The following is a 14,987-nucleotide window of genomic DNA, read 5'->3' as shown; positions in this document are numbered from 1 at the left end:
GGGTGTTCTTAGTCGAGGAGGCGGGAGTTCGCGAGCAGAGCTGCCTACAAGAGGCCAGACAGTGAGCAGCGGGATTTCGTTCTCGAGGAAGCGGGAGTTCGGGAGGGGAGCGGCCTCCAAGTGGCCCGTCATTGAGCAGCGGGTGTTCCTGGTCGAGGAGGTGGGAGTTCGGGAGAAGAGCGGCCTTCAAGAGGCCCGTCAGTGAGCAGCGGGTGTTCCTGGTCGAGGAGACCAGCTGGTGCAGCTGCAGCAGGGAGGCAAAAAAAAGTAGAAAGAAATCGAAAGGTGACATCAGAGTCAAGATGGTAAGTTATTGGCTGGTGATTGGTAAGTCGTGTTTCTTTTTCTTTTCTTTTTCACTTATTCACCTTTAGCATTTTTGTTGCCAAATTAAGTTAATCTAAGTGTTTGGACATGGCAGGAGAGCTCGAACACGTGTTATGCACCTCCTGTACTTTGTGGAAATCAGGGACGCTTCCGGTGTCCCTGACGACTACATGTACGGGAAATACATCCACCTGCAACTCTTGATGGACCGCATTGCGGCAATGGAGCTGCGGGTAGATGAAGTCTTGAGCATCCACGATGCTGAGAATGACATGAACAGCATATTTAGTGAGTGGGTCTTACGGCAGGTAAAGGATATACAGCCAGAAAGAGAAATGTTGACCAACAGGAAGAACAGCGCAAGCAAGGTAGTGCAGGGGTCACCTGCGGTCATCCCCTTGCAAAACAGATACTCTGCTTTGGGTACTGTTGGGGGGCATGCCTCATCAGGGGAGTGCAGCAGCAGCCAAGTTTATGGCACCATGTGTGGCTCTGCTGCACAGGAGGGCAGAAAAAAATGTGGGAGCGTTTTAGTGATAGGGTATTCAATATAAGTCGTTTAGATCGACGAATCTACCTGCCGCGACCAAGACGGCAGGATGGTATGTTGCCTCCCTGGTGCAAGGGTCAAGGATGTATCCGAGCAAGTGCGGGGCGTTCTTAAAAGGGAGGGTGAACAGCCAGTTTGGTGCAGATAGGTACCAACGATACAGGTAAAAAACGGGATGAGTTCCTACAAGACGAATTTAGGGAGCTAAATTAAAATGTAAGACTTCAAAAGTAGTAATCTCACGATTGCAACAGTGCCACGTGCGAGTCAGTAGGAATCACAGGATAGCTCAGATGAATACGCGGCTTGATGACTGGTGCAGAGGGGAGGGATTCAAATTCATGGGACATTGGAACCGGTTCTGGGGGAGCAGGGACCAGTACAAACCCGACGGTCTGCAACTGGGCAAGTTTGGAACCAATGTCCAAGATGGAGTGTTTGTTCGTGCAGTTGGGGAGGATTTAGTTTAATATGAGAGGGGGATGAGAATCTGTGCATGGAGAGAATGGGAAGTAGAAAGGGTGCAGAAGCAAAAGATAGAAAGAAGAAAAGTCAAACTGGAGAGTAGAAAAACCTAAGGCAAAAAGAAAAAAGAGCCACATTATAGCGAAATTCTCATGGGGCAAAGTGTGTTAGAAAGAAAAGCCGAAGGCTCTATGCTTCACAGCGAGGTGTATACGAAATTCGTTGGACGAATTAACTGCGCAGATTGCAGTTAATGGGGATGATGTAATTGGCATCAAGGAGACATGAGTCCATGGTGACCAAGGCTGGTAACTCAACATCCAAGGGTATTCAACAGTTAGGAAGGATAGACAGAAAGGAAAAGAAGGCGGGGTGGCATTGCTGGTGAACAAGGACATTAATGCAACAGCAAGAAAGGACATTAGCTTGGATGATGTGAAATCCGAATGGATTGAGCTACGGAATAGCAAGGGGAAAAAACACTCGTGGGAGTTGTGTACAGACCACCAAACAGTCGTACTAAGGTTGGGGACAGCATCAGAAAAGAAATTATGGATGCATGCAATAAAGGTACAGCTGTTATTATGGGTGACTTTAATCTACATATTGATTGGGCTAACCAAACTGGTAGCAAAGCGCTGCAGGAGGATTTCTTGGAGTGTATTAGTGATAGTATTCTAGACCAATATGTCGAGGAACAACTAGGTAGCTGGCCATTCTAGATTAGTTGATGTGTAATTAGAAAGGACGAATTCGCAATTTTGTTATGCGAGACCCCTTGGCGAAGAGTGACCATAACATGGTAGAGTTCTTTATGAAGATGGAGAGTTTCACAGTTAAAACAGAAACTATGTTTCTGAACTGAAGAAAAGGTAACTTTGATGGATTGAGGCGTGAATTTGTTAGTATAGACAGGCAAATGATATTAAAGAGTTCATGGTGGATAGACAATGACAAACATTTAAATATCACATGGACGAACTTCATCAATTGCACATCTCTGTCTGGAGTAAATATAAAACGGGGAAGTTAGCTCAACCGTGGCTAAAAACGGAAATTAATGACAGTGTTAAATCCAAGGAGGAGTCATATAAATTGACAAGAAAAAGCAGCAAACAGGAGGACTGGGAGAATTTTAGAATTCCGCTGAGGAGGACAAAGATTTTAATTAAGAGAGGGAAAATAGAGTACGAGAAGAAGCTTGACGGGCACATAAAAACTTCGAGAGATATGTGAAGAGAAAAAGATGAGTGAAGACAAACGAAGGTCCCTTGCAGTCGGACTCAGGTGAATTTATAACGGGGAACAAAGAAATAGCAGAATAATTGAACAAATAATTTCGTTGTGTCTTCACAAAGGAAGACACAAATAACCTTCCGGAAGTACTAGGGGACCAACTGTCTATTGAGAATGAGGAACTGAAGGATATCAATATTAGGCGGGGAATTGTGTTGGGGAAATTGATGGGATTGAAGGCCGATAAATCCCCGGGGCCTGATAGTCTGCATCACAGAGTACTTAAGGAAGTGGCCCTAGAAATAGTGAATGCATTGGTGATCATTTTCCAACAGTCTATCAACTCTGGATCAGTTCCTGTGGACTGGAGGGTAGCTAATGTAACACCACTTTTTAAAATTGGAGGGAGACAGAAAGCGGTAAAATTTAGAACCGTTCGCCTGACATCATTAGTCGTGGAAAAGTTGGAATAAATTATTAAGGTTGAAATAGCAGCGCATTAGTCAGCAATGACAGGGTCAGACCAATTAGCAGGGATTTAGGAAAGGGAAATTACGCTTGATACATCTTCTGGAATTTTTTGAGGATGTAACTAGTAGAGTGGGCAAGGGAGAGCCAATGGGTGTGGTGTATTTGCATATTCAGAAGGTTTTGGCAAGGTCCCACACAAGAGATTCGTGTTATAAAAGGGGTCGGGGGGTCCAGTAAGGAGGAGGAACTGAGGGAAATCCTTATATGCCGGGAAATTGTGTTGGGGAAATTGATGGGATTGAAGGCCGATAAATCCCCAGGGCCTGATGGACTGCATCCCAGAGTACTTAAGGAGGTGGCCTTGGAAATAGTGGATGCGTTGACAGTCATTTTCCAACATTCCATTGACTCTGGATCAGTTCCTATGGAGTGGAGGGTAGCCAATGTAACCCCACTTTTTAAAAAAGGAGGGAGAGAGAAAACAGGGAATTATAGACCGGTCAGCCTGACATCGGTAGTGGGTAAAATGATGGAATCAATTATTAAGGATGTCATAGCAGTGCATTTGGAAAGAGGTGACATGATAGGTCCAAGTCAGCATGGATTTGTGAAAGGGAAATCATGCTTGACAAATCTTCTGGAATTTTTTGAGGATGTTTCCAGTAGAGTGGATAAGGGAGAACCAGTTGATGTGGTATATTTGGACTTTCAGAAGGCGTTCGACAAGGTCCCACACAAGAGATTGATGTGCAAAGTTAGAGCACATGGGATTGGGGGTAGTGTACTGACATGGATTGAGAACTGGTTGTCAGACAGGAAGCAAAGAGTAGGAGTAAATGGGTACTTTTCAGAATGGCAGGCAGTGACTAGTGGGGTACCGCAAGGTTCTGTGCTGGGGCCCCAGCTGTTTACACTGTACATTAATGATTTAGATGAGGGGATTAAATGTAGTATCTCCAAATTTGCGGATGACACTAAGTTGGGTGGCAGTGTGAGCTGCGAGGAGGATGCTGTGAGGCTGCAGAGCGACTTGGATAGGTTAGGTGAGTGGGCAAATGCATGGCAGATGAAGTATAATGTGGATAAATGTGAGGTTATCCACTTTGGTGGTAAAAACAGAGAGACAGACTATTATCTGAATGGTGACAGATTAGGAAAAGGGGAGGTGCAAAGAGACCTGGGTGTCATGGTACATCAGTCATTGAAGGTTGGCATGCAGGTGCAGCAGGCGGTTAAGAAAGCAAATGGCATGTTGGCCTTCATAGCAAGGGGATTTGAGTACAGGGGCAGGGAGGTGTTGCTACAGTTGTACAGGGCATTGGTGAGGCCACACCTGGAGTATTGTGTACAGTTTTGGTCTCCTAACCTGAGGAAGGACATTCTTGCTATTGAGGGAGTGCAGCGAAGGTTCACCAGACTGATTCCCGGGATGGCGGGACTGACCTATCAAGAAAGACTGGATCAACTGGGCTTGTATTCACTGGAGTTCAGAAGAATGAGAGGGGACCTCATAGAAACATATAAAATTCTGACGGGGTTAGACAGGTTAGATGCAGGAAGAATGTTCCCAATGTTGGGGAAGTCCAGAACCAGGGGTCACAGTCTAAGGATAAGGGGTAAGCCATTTAGGACCGAGATGCGGAGGAACTTCTTCACCCAGAGAGTGGTGAACCTGTGGAATTCTCTACCACAGAAAGTTGTTGAGGCCAATTCACTAAATATATTCAAAAAGGAGTTAGATGAGGTCCTTACTGCTAGGGGGATCAAGGGGTATGGCGAGAAAGCAGGAATGGGGTACTGAAGTTGAATGTTCAGCCATGAACTCATTGAATGGCGGTGCAGGCTAGAAGGGCCGAATGGCCTACTCCTGCACCTATTTTCTATGTTTCTATGTTTCTATGTTAAAATCAAAGCACATGGTATTGGTGGTAATATACTGACGTGGACAGAGAACTGATTGGCAGACAGGAGCTGAGATTCATGATAAACGGGTCCTTTTTCGAATGGCAGGCAGTGACTAGTGGAGTGCCGCAGGAAAATGTGCTGGGACCCCCGCTCTTTACAATATACGTCAATGATTTAGACGAAAGAAAAGAGTGTAATAGCTCCACGTATGCAGACACTAAACTGAGTGGCGGTGTGAGCTGTGAGGGGGACGCTAAGAGGTTGCAGGGTGACTTGGACAGGTTAGGTGAGTGGTCAAATGCATTGCATATGCAGTATAATGTTAATGAATATGAGGTTATCCACTCTGGGGGCAAAAATGCGAAGACATAATATTACCTGAACGGTGGCAGATGAGGAAAAGGGGAAGTGCAATGAGACTTGGGTGTCATCGTACATCAGTCAATGAAAGTTGACATGCAGGTGCAGCAGGCGGTGAAGAAAGCAAATGGTATGTTCGCCTTCATAGTGAGAGGATTTGATTTTTTCAACAGAGAAGTCTTGCTGCAACTATACCGGGCCTTGGTGAGGCATCACCTGCAATATTGTATTCAGCTTTGGTCTCCTAACCTGAGGAAGGGCGTTCTTGCTATTGAGGGAGTGCAGCGAAGGTTCACCAGACTGATTCCCGGGATGGCAGGACTGACATATGATGAGAGACTGGATCAACTGGGCCTTTATATATTGGAGTTCAGAAGGAGCAGAGGGGATCTAATAAAAACACACAAGATTCTGACGGGACGGGACACGTTAGGTGCAGATGGAATGTTCTCTATGTTGGGGAAGTTCAGAACCAGGAGACACAGTCATAGGATAATCGGTAGTCCATTTCGGACTGTGATGAGGAGAAACTTCTTCACTCAGAGGGTTTTTACCCAGTGGAATTTCCTGCCGCACAGAGTTGTTGATGCCAGTTCATTGGATATATTCAAGCGGGAGATAGATATGGCCTTATGGCTAAGGGGCTCAAATGAAATGGAGAGAAAGCAGGATACGGGTTCTGAGGGACTGATCAGCCATGATTTATTGAATGGTGATGCTGGCTCGAAGGCCGAATCGCCTGCTCCTGCACCTATTTTCTATGTTTCTATGTTTCTATGGATACATCTCCAGGCCCGGCTGTAATGTATCGGGCTATTGAGAAAACCAGAAGGGAATTAGCAGAGATTTTGATAATTATTTTCCAATCCTCTCTGGCGACAGAGTATAGGTGTGAATTCGGAGGACTGGAGGCCCTCCAATAAGAATTTAAGAACATAAGAACATGAAAAATATAACCAGGAGTAGGCCATAAGCCCCTCGAGCCTGCTCCGTGATGTAATACGATCATGGTTGTGATGATCATGGATTCAGCTCTAATTCCCTGCACGCACCCCATAACCCCTTATTCCCTTACATTTCAAGAAAGCCTGAGCGTTTGGCGAGTCGGGAGTTCGGCGAGTCGTGATTTCGTTGAGTCAGGAGATTCTCTGAGTACGGGAGGACCTGTTAGTTCGTGAGGCCCAGAGTCCCGAGTTTTCGGGTGGTTAGGAGTCCGAGGTGCAGGATGCCCGGTGGTCAGCGTGGCGTTCACTTTTAGCGAAGAGCTCACAGCCCATGGCCAGGAAGGTAAATTATTACATGCATGCAGCATTCGACATAAAGTAAATGAGTTGACGGCAAAAATCATTACAAATGTGTATGATTTGGTGCCATTACAGAATCTTGGTTGCTGGGGGGCCAAGACTGGGAATTAAACAAACAGGGGTATCTGACGATTCGGAAAGATAGACAAGAAGGGAAAGGAGGTGAGATAGCTCTGTTAATAAACGATGATATCAGGGCAGTTGTGAGAGAAGATATTGGATCTAATGTACAAAATGTGGAATAATTATGGCTGGAGATTTGAGATAGTAAGGGGAAAAAGTCACTGGTGGGCGTAGTTTATAGGCCCCCAATCAGTAACTTCACGGTGGGGCGGGCAATAATCAAGGGAATAATGGAGGCGTGTGAAAAAGGAACGGCAGTAATCATGGGAGATTTCAACCTACATATCGATTGATCATCACAAATCGAACGGGGTAGCCTGGATGAGGAATTCATAGAATACATAAGGGATTGTTTCTTAGAACATAGAAACATAGAAACATAGAACAGTATGTTACAGGACCTACAAGGGAGCAAGCTATCTTTGATCTAGTCCTGTGTAATGAGACAGGAATAATAAACGATCTCCAATTAAAGAACCTCTCGAAATGAGTGATCACAGTATGGTTGAATTTGTAATACAGATTGAGGGTGAGGAAATAGTGTCTGAATCGAGCGTACTATGCTTAAACAAAGGGGACTACAGTAGGATGAGGGCAGAGTTGTCTAATGTAGACTGGAAACACAGACTAAACGATGGGACAATTGAGGAACAGTGGAGCACACTTAAGGAGCTCTTTCACAGTGCTGAACACAAATATATATCAGTGAAAAAGAAGGGTGATAAGAGAAGGGATAACCAGCCGTGGATAACCAAGGAAATAAAGGAGAGTATCAAATTAAAAACCAATGCGGATAAGGTGGCCAAGCTTAGTGGGAAAGTAGAAGATTGGAAAAATTTTAAACAACAGCAAAGAATGACTAAGAAAGCAATAAAGAAAGGAAAGATAGATTACAAAGGTAAACTTGCGCAAAACATAAAAACGGATAGTAAAAGCTTTTATAGATATATAAAACGGAAAAGCTTGACGAAAGTAAATGTTGGTCCCTTAGAAGATGAGAAGGGGGATTTAATAATGGGAAATGTGGAAATGGCTGAGACCTTAAAAAATTATTTTGCTTCGGTCTTCACAGTGGAAGACACAAAACCATGCCAGAAATTGCTGGTCACAGCAATTGGGGAAGGGACGACCTTGAGACAATCATTGTCATTAGCGGGGTAGTGCTGGACAGGCTAATGGGACTCAAGGTAGAAAAGTCCCCTGGCCCTGAAGAAATGCATACCAGGGTATTAAAAGAGATGGCGGAAGTTATAGCAGATGCATTCGTTATAATCTACCAAAATTCTCTGGACTCTGTGGAGGTAGCAGCGGATTGGAAAACAGCTAATGTAACGCGTCTGTTTAAAAAAGGGGGAGACAAATGCAGGTAACGATAGGCCGGTTAGTTTAACATCGATAGTGGGGAAAATGCTTGAAACTTTCAATAAGGAAGAAACAGCGGGACATCTAAATAGAAATAGTGCAATCAAGCAGACGCAGCACTGATTCGTGAAGAGGATATCATGTTTAACTAATTTACTGGAATTCTTTGAGGATATAACGAGCATGGTGGATAGAGGTGTACTGATGGATGTTGTGTATTTAAATATTCAAAAGGCATTCGATAAGGTGCCACACAAAAGGTTACTGCAGAAGATAAGGGTACGCGGCATCAGTGGAAATGTATTAGCATGGATAGAGAATTGGCTGGCTAACAGATAGCAGAAAGTCGGGATAAATGGGTCATTTTCGAGTTGGAAATCGGTGCTGGGATCACAATTGTTTACAATATACATAGAAGACCTGGAAGAGGCGACAGAGTGTAGTGTAACAAAATTTGCAGAAGACACAAAGATTAGCGGGTTGTGTAGAGGACACAGAGAAGCTGCAACCAGATTTAGATAGGTTAAGCGAATGGGCTAAGCTTTTGCAGATGGAATACAATGTCGGAAAGTGAGAGGTCATCCACCTTGGGAAAAAAAAACAGTAAAAGGGAATATTATTTGAATGGGGAGAAATTACAAAATGCTGCGGTGCAGACGGACCTGGGGGTTCTTGTGTATGAATCCCAAAAAGATAGTTTGCAGGTGCAACAGGTAATCGGGCAGGTGAAAGGAATGTTGGCCTTCATTGCGAGAGGGATGGAGTAAAAAGCAGGGAGGTCCTTCTGCAAATGTATTGGGTATTGGAGAGGACGCACCTGGAATACTGCATGCAGTTCTGATCACCTTACCTAAGGAAGGATATACTAGCTTTGGAGGGGGTACAGAGACGATTCACGAGGCTGATTCCGCAGATGAGGGTGTTACCATATGATGATAGACTGTGCAGACTGGGTCTTTAGTCGTTGGAGTTCAGAAGGATGAGGGGTGATCTTATAGAAACATTTAAAATAATCAGAGGTTTAGACAAGATAGAGGCAGATAGTTTGTTTCCACTGGTCGGGGAGACTAGAACCAGGGGGCACAGCCTCAAAATACGGGGGAGCCAATTTAAAATAGAGTTGAGAAGGAATTTATTATCCTGGAGGGTTGTGAATCTGTGGAATTCTCTGCCCAAGGAAACAGTTGAGCCGAGCTCATTGAATGTATTCAAGTCACAGATAGATAGATGTTTAACCACTAAGGGAATTATAGGTCATGGGGAGCGAGTGGGTAAGTGGAGCTGTGTCTACAGCCAGATTAGCCATGGTCTTGTTGAATGGCGGAGACGGCTCGAGGGGCTAGATGGCCTACTCCTGTTCCTAATTCTTATGTTCTTATGCAGGTTCTTATGTTCTTATTTGCTGTTTGAATGGTAAGTATCTCCCTTTCATTTTCTCCTTCTGGACTGCTCATGTGCAACATTGTGGGAGCGTGGGCAGGTTCAGCAGGAACGGCGAGGTCGGGTGAAGGAGCAGCGAGAGATTGCAGAGGGACGTGTTCGGGGACCAGGAGAGTCGCTCCTGCTGCTCGTTTCGTGTCTGCCATCGTTCATTCTTCATAGTTTTATATGAAACCTTCAGAAATGCTGACTGACGGCGGCCTTGATCGTTATCAGCCAGCACGGACACGTTGGTCCGAAGTAGCCTCCTTCTGCACTGTGCATTTCTATGGTTTAATGTTTTTAGCGGGAGCAAAAAGATAACTATGAAAGTTTAGGCCCATTACAGACCATAAAGGAAATCTGAGTGTGGAGGCGGAAGAGGTGGGACAGATTCTCAGTGAATACTTAGCATCCCTTTTCACAGAAGAGATGATCGATGCAGAGTTTGTAATGAAGGAGGAGGAGTGTGAAATATTAGACGTGATAAATATAGTGAGAGAGTATTATAGTGAGTATTAAGGAGCTTTAAAAGTGGGTAAAACCCCTGGAACGGATGAAAAATTAACCCAGGATTTTAAGAAAAGCAAAAGAGGAAATAGCAGACGCTCTGACCATCATTTTACAATCCTCTCTTGCTGCAGGTGCGGTGCCAGAGGACTGGAGGACGGCTAATGTTGTAAACTTGTTTTAAAAGGAAGGAAGGTAAATACCGATTACATGCAGGCCAGTCAACCTAACTTCGGTGGTGGGAAAAGTATTGGAAAAAATACGGAAGGACAGGATGAATCTTTATTTGTAAAGACACAGATTAATCAAGGACAGTCAGCATGGAGTTGTCAAGTGAATTTCGTGTCTGACTACCTTTATTACATTTTTCCATAAAGTAACCAGTAGTGTTGATGAGGGCAGTGCTTATGATATAATGTATATGAAAGTTAGAACATCGTTTCATAAGATACCATATGTCAGATTATTCACGAAAGTAATAGCCCTTGGGATCCAGGGCAAAGTGGCAAGTTTGATACAAAATTGGCTCGGAGGCAAGAAGCAAAGGCTAAGGGTTGGTGGTTGTTTTTGTGACTGGAAAGCTGTCTCCAATGTGATTGCAAATGGCTCAGTTCTGGATCGCTTGTTTTTTGAAGTATACATCAATGTCTTGGACTTAAATATTTGGGATTGGTTGAGATGTTTGCAGATTACACTAAAATAGGCTGTGTGGTTGATAATGAAGAAGTAAGCTGCGGGCATAATGAATATATCAATGTACTGGTCAGGTGTGCAGCACAGTGGCAAACGGAATTATCTCCGGAAAAGTGAGAGGTAATAGAATTGGGGAGATCTAACAAACAACAGAATACACGTTAAATGGTACAACAATTAAAAGTGCAGTGGAACAAAGAAAACGTGGTCTGCACGTCCTCAGCTCCCTGAAGGTGGCAATCCAGGAACATAAGGTTGGTAAGAAGACATATGTAATGCTTCCCTTTAAAAGTCGAAGCATTGAATAAAAGAGCAAGGAGTTTATGCTTGAACTGTCCAAAACCCTGGTTAGGCATCCGCTGCAGTAGAGAGACTTACAGATTGTTGCCTGGACTGGAGAATTTCAGCTATGAGGAAAGATTGGAGATGCTGGATCTGTTTTCTTTGTAGCAGAAGAGGCTAAGAGGAGACCTGATTCAGCTGGCTAAAATTATGAGTGGCCTTTATCGATTGGATAGGAAGGATCTGTTTCCATTGGCAGAGGGGACAACAATCATGGGGTATAAATTTAAAGTAATTGGCCAGAGATATGAGAAGATATGAGGGGAAATGACTGCACCCAACTAACTGCCTGAAAGCGTGGTGGAGGCAGGAAACCTCACCACATTTAGAAGATAATTGGGTGCGCGCTAAAAGTGCCATAACTGACATGGCTACGCAAAAAAGGATTGAAATTGAGATTAAACTCCCAAGGCAGGTCGACCATGCGGTTAGCTACAAATTAAACTCCCTCTGCACACGCCCATCAAGCAATATCGGGGCAGGCAGAGCACGGGTTACATGCAGTGTAAAACTCCCCCTGCACTCAAACATCACCAGTCGCAGGGCAGAAATGAAAATGAGATGGGGGCCGTTGCTGGTTAAAGAGGAAATTTACGCAATAGTAATGAAGGACATTAGCTTAGATGATGTGGAATCGCTATGGTTGAAGCTACGGAATACCAAAAGGCAGAAAACGCTCGTAGGAGTTGTGCACAAACCACCAAACAGTAATGTGAGGTTGGGGACAGCATGAAACAAGAAATAAGGGATGTGTGCAATATAAGTACAGCAGTTATCATGGGCGACTTTAATCTACATATTGATTGGGCTAAACAAACTGGTAGTAATGCAGTGGAGGATGATTTCTTTGAGTGTATGAGGGATGGTTTTCCAGACTAATATGTCAACGAACCAACGAGTGGGCTGGCCATCCTAGACTGGGTGATGTGAAATGAGAAAGGACAAATTAGCAATATTGTTGTGTGAGGCCCCTTGGGGAAGAGTTACCATAATATGGTAGAATCCTTTATGAAGATGGAGAGTGACAACAGTTAATTCAGAAACTAGGTTCTGAACTTCAGGAAAGGTAACTTCGATGGCATGAGACGTGAATAGGCTAGAATAGACTGGCGAATTATGCTTAAAGACTTGACGGTGGATAGGCAATGGAAAATATTTGGAGATCACATGGATCAACTTCAACAATTGTACATCCCTGTCTGGAGTACAAATAAAATACAGTACGTCGCTCAGCCGTGGCTAGCAAGCGAAATTAAGGATAGTGTTGAATGCAAAGAAGAGGCATATACATTGGCCAGAAAAAGCAGCAAAACTGTGGACTGGGTGAATTTTGAAATTATGTAGAAGAGAACAAAGGGTTGAAATAGGAGGGGGAAAATGGAGTAGGAGAGGATGCTTGCTGGGAACATAAAAACTGACTGCAAAATAGATATGTGAAGAGAAAAAGATTAGTGAGGACAAACATAGGTCCCTTGCAGTGAGATTCAGGTGAATTTCTAATGGGGAACAAAGAAATGTCGGACCAGTTGAACAAATATTTTGAATCTGTCTTCACGAAGGAAGATACAAATAAATTTATGTTAATACTAGTGGACCGAGGGTCGAGTGAGAAGGAGGAACTGAAGGAAATCCTTATTAGTCAGGAAATTGTGTAATGGAAATTGATGGATTGAAGGTGGTTAAATCCCCGCGGCCTGATAGCCTGCTTACCAGAGTACTTAATGATGTGGCCCTAGAAATAGTGGATGTATTGGTGATCACTTTCCAACAGTCTATCGACACGGGATCAGTTTCTATGGACTGGATAGTACTTAATGCAACACAACTTATTTAAGAAAGGGGGGAAAGAGAAAACATGTCATTATGGACCGGTTAACTTTACATTGGTAGAGGGGAAAATGTTGGAACAATAATTAAAGATAAACTAGCAGCGTATTTGGAAAGCAGTGACTGGATCGGTCCAAGTCAGCATGGATTTATGAAAGGGAAATCATGCTTGACAAAACTTCTAGCATTTTGTAAGGCTGTAATTCATAGAGTGGACAAGGGAGAATCCGTAGATATGATGCATTTGGACGTTCAACAGTCTATTGACAAGGTTCCGCACAAGAGATCGGTGTGCAAAATTAAAGCATATGCTATTGGCGGTAATGTACTGACGTGGATAGAGAACTGGTTGGCAGAAAGGAATCAAGTGTCTGGATAAACTGGCCATTTTCAGAATGGCAGGCAGTGACTCTAGGGGTGCAGCAGGGCTCATTGCTGGGACTCCAGCTATTTACAAGATACATTAATGATTTACATGAAGGAAATGAGTGTAATATCGCCAAATTTGCGAATGACGTTAAGCTGGATGGCAGTGAACGATGTTAGGAGGGAGCTGAGATTCTGCAGGATGAGCTGGACAAACGCATGGCAGATGCAGTATAATGTGGATGAGTGTAAGTTTATCCACTTTGGTGGCAAAAACATGAGGCAGAATTTTAACTGAATGGCGGCAGATAAGAAAAAGGGGAGTTGCAACGAAACCTGGTATCATGGTAAATCAGTCATTTATGTTGACATGCAGGTTCAGCAGGCGATAAAGAAAGCAAATGCTTTGTTGGCCTTCACAACTAGGGGATTTGAGTATAGTAGCAGGGAAGCCTTACTGCAGTTGTACAGGGCCTTGGTGAGGCCTTACCTGGAATATTGTGTTCCGTTTAATCTCCTAATCTGAGGACGGACGTCCTTGTTATTGAGGGAGTGCAGCCAAGGTTCAGCAGACTGATTCCCGGGATTGCAGGACTGACATATGAGGAGAGACGGGATCGAATGGGCCTGCATTCACTGAAGTTTGGAAGGATGAGAGGATAACTCATAGAAATAGATAACCTTCTGACGGAACTGGACAGGTTAGATGCTGGAAGAATGTTGCCAATGTTGGGGAATTCCAGAACCAGCGCACCAATTTCAGTATAAGGGTGAGCCACTTAGGACTGCGATGAGGTGAAACTTCTTCACTCAGCGAGTTGTTAACCTGTGAAATTCCCTACCGCAGAGATTTGTTGATGCCAGTTTATTGGACATATTCAAGAGAGAGTTATATATGGCCCTTACGGGTAAAGAGATCAAGGGGTATGGAGAGAAAGCACGACAGGAGCACTGAGGTGATGGATCAGCCATGATCTTATTGAATATTGGTGCATGCTTGAAGGGCTGAATGGCCTATTCCTGCACCTATTTTCTATGTTTCTATGTTTCTATATGCAGTGCGGGTAAGATACAGAGTAGAGCACCCGCTACCCTGTCGCATCAAACTCTTCGAGTGCAGTTACAGCGCTGGTTGGATAGTGAGTTACGCTCCCTCTCCGATGTTGCATCAAACAGTCCAATGGAACGTAAAGCACGGGTTATATTCAGAGCAAAGATCTTTCGACACTACCCATCAAACACTCACAGAACAGGTACAGCACGGATTTTCTATACATAAAATTTCCTCTCCACTGTCCCATCAAACTCTCCCAGGGCAGATTATATTCAGCGTAAAGCTCATTCTAAATTGTGCCATCAAACATTTCCAGTACACGAACAGCATGGTTAGATACAGACTAAAATTCAAGCTACACTGTCCAATCAAACATTAAAAGTGCAGATACAGCTCGGGTTAAGTACAGACTAAAGCTGCATTTACACTGTCCCATCAACCACTCCAAGGATAGCTTCAGCATGACGAGGATAGTGAGTAAAGCTCCCTCTCCGATGTCTCATCCAACAATCCAATGGCAGATCAAGCAGCGGTTACATTCAGAGCAAAGATCCCTGGAGACTGTCCCATCAAACGTTCCGTGGATAGCTTCAGCACGGGTAAAATAGAGAATATAGCTCCCTCTACACTGTCCAATCAAACACTACCAGTGCAGGTTTAGCTCGGGTTATAT

This window comes from Pristiophorus japonicus, chromosome 25 (genome assembly GCF_044704955.1).
Source record: "Pristiophorus japonicus isolate sPriJap1 chromosome 25, sPriJap1.hap1, whole genome shotgun sequence".
In the NCBI taxonomy this organism is placed as follows: domain Eukaryota; kingdom Metazoa; phylum Chordata; class Chondrichthyes; family Pristiophoridae; genus Pristiophorus; species Pristiophorus japonicus.
Note: the sequence above shows the minus strand (reverse complement) of the source record.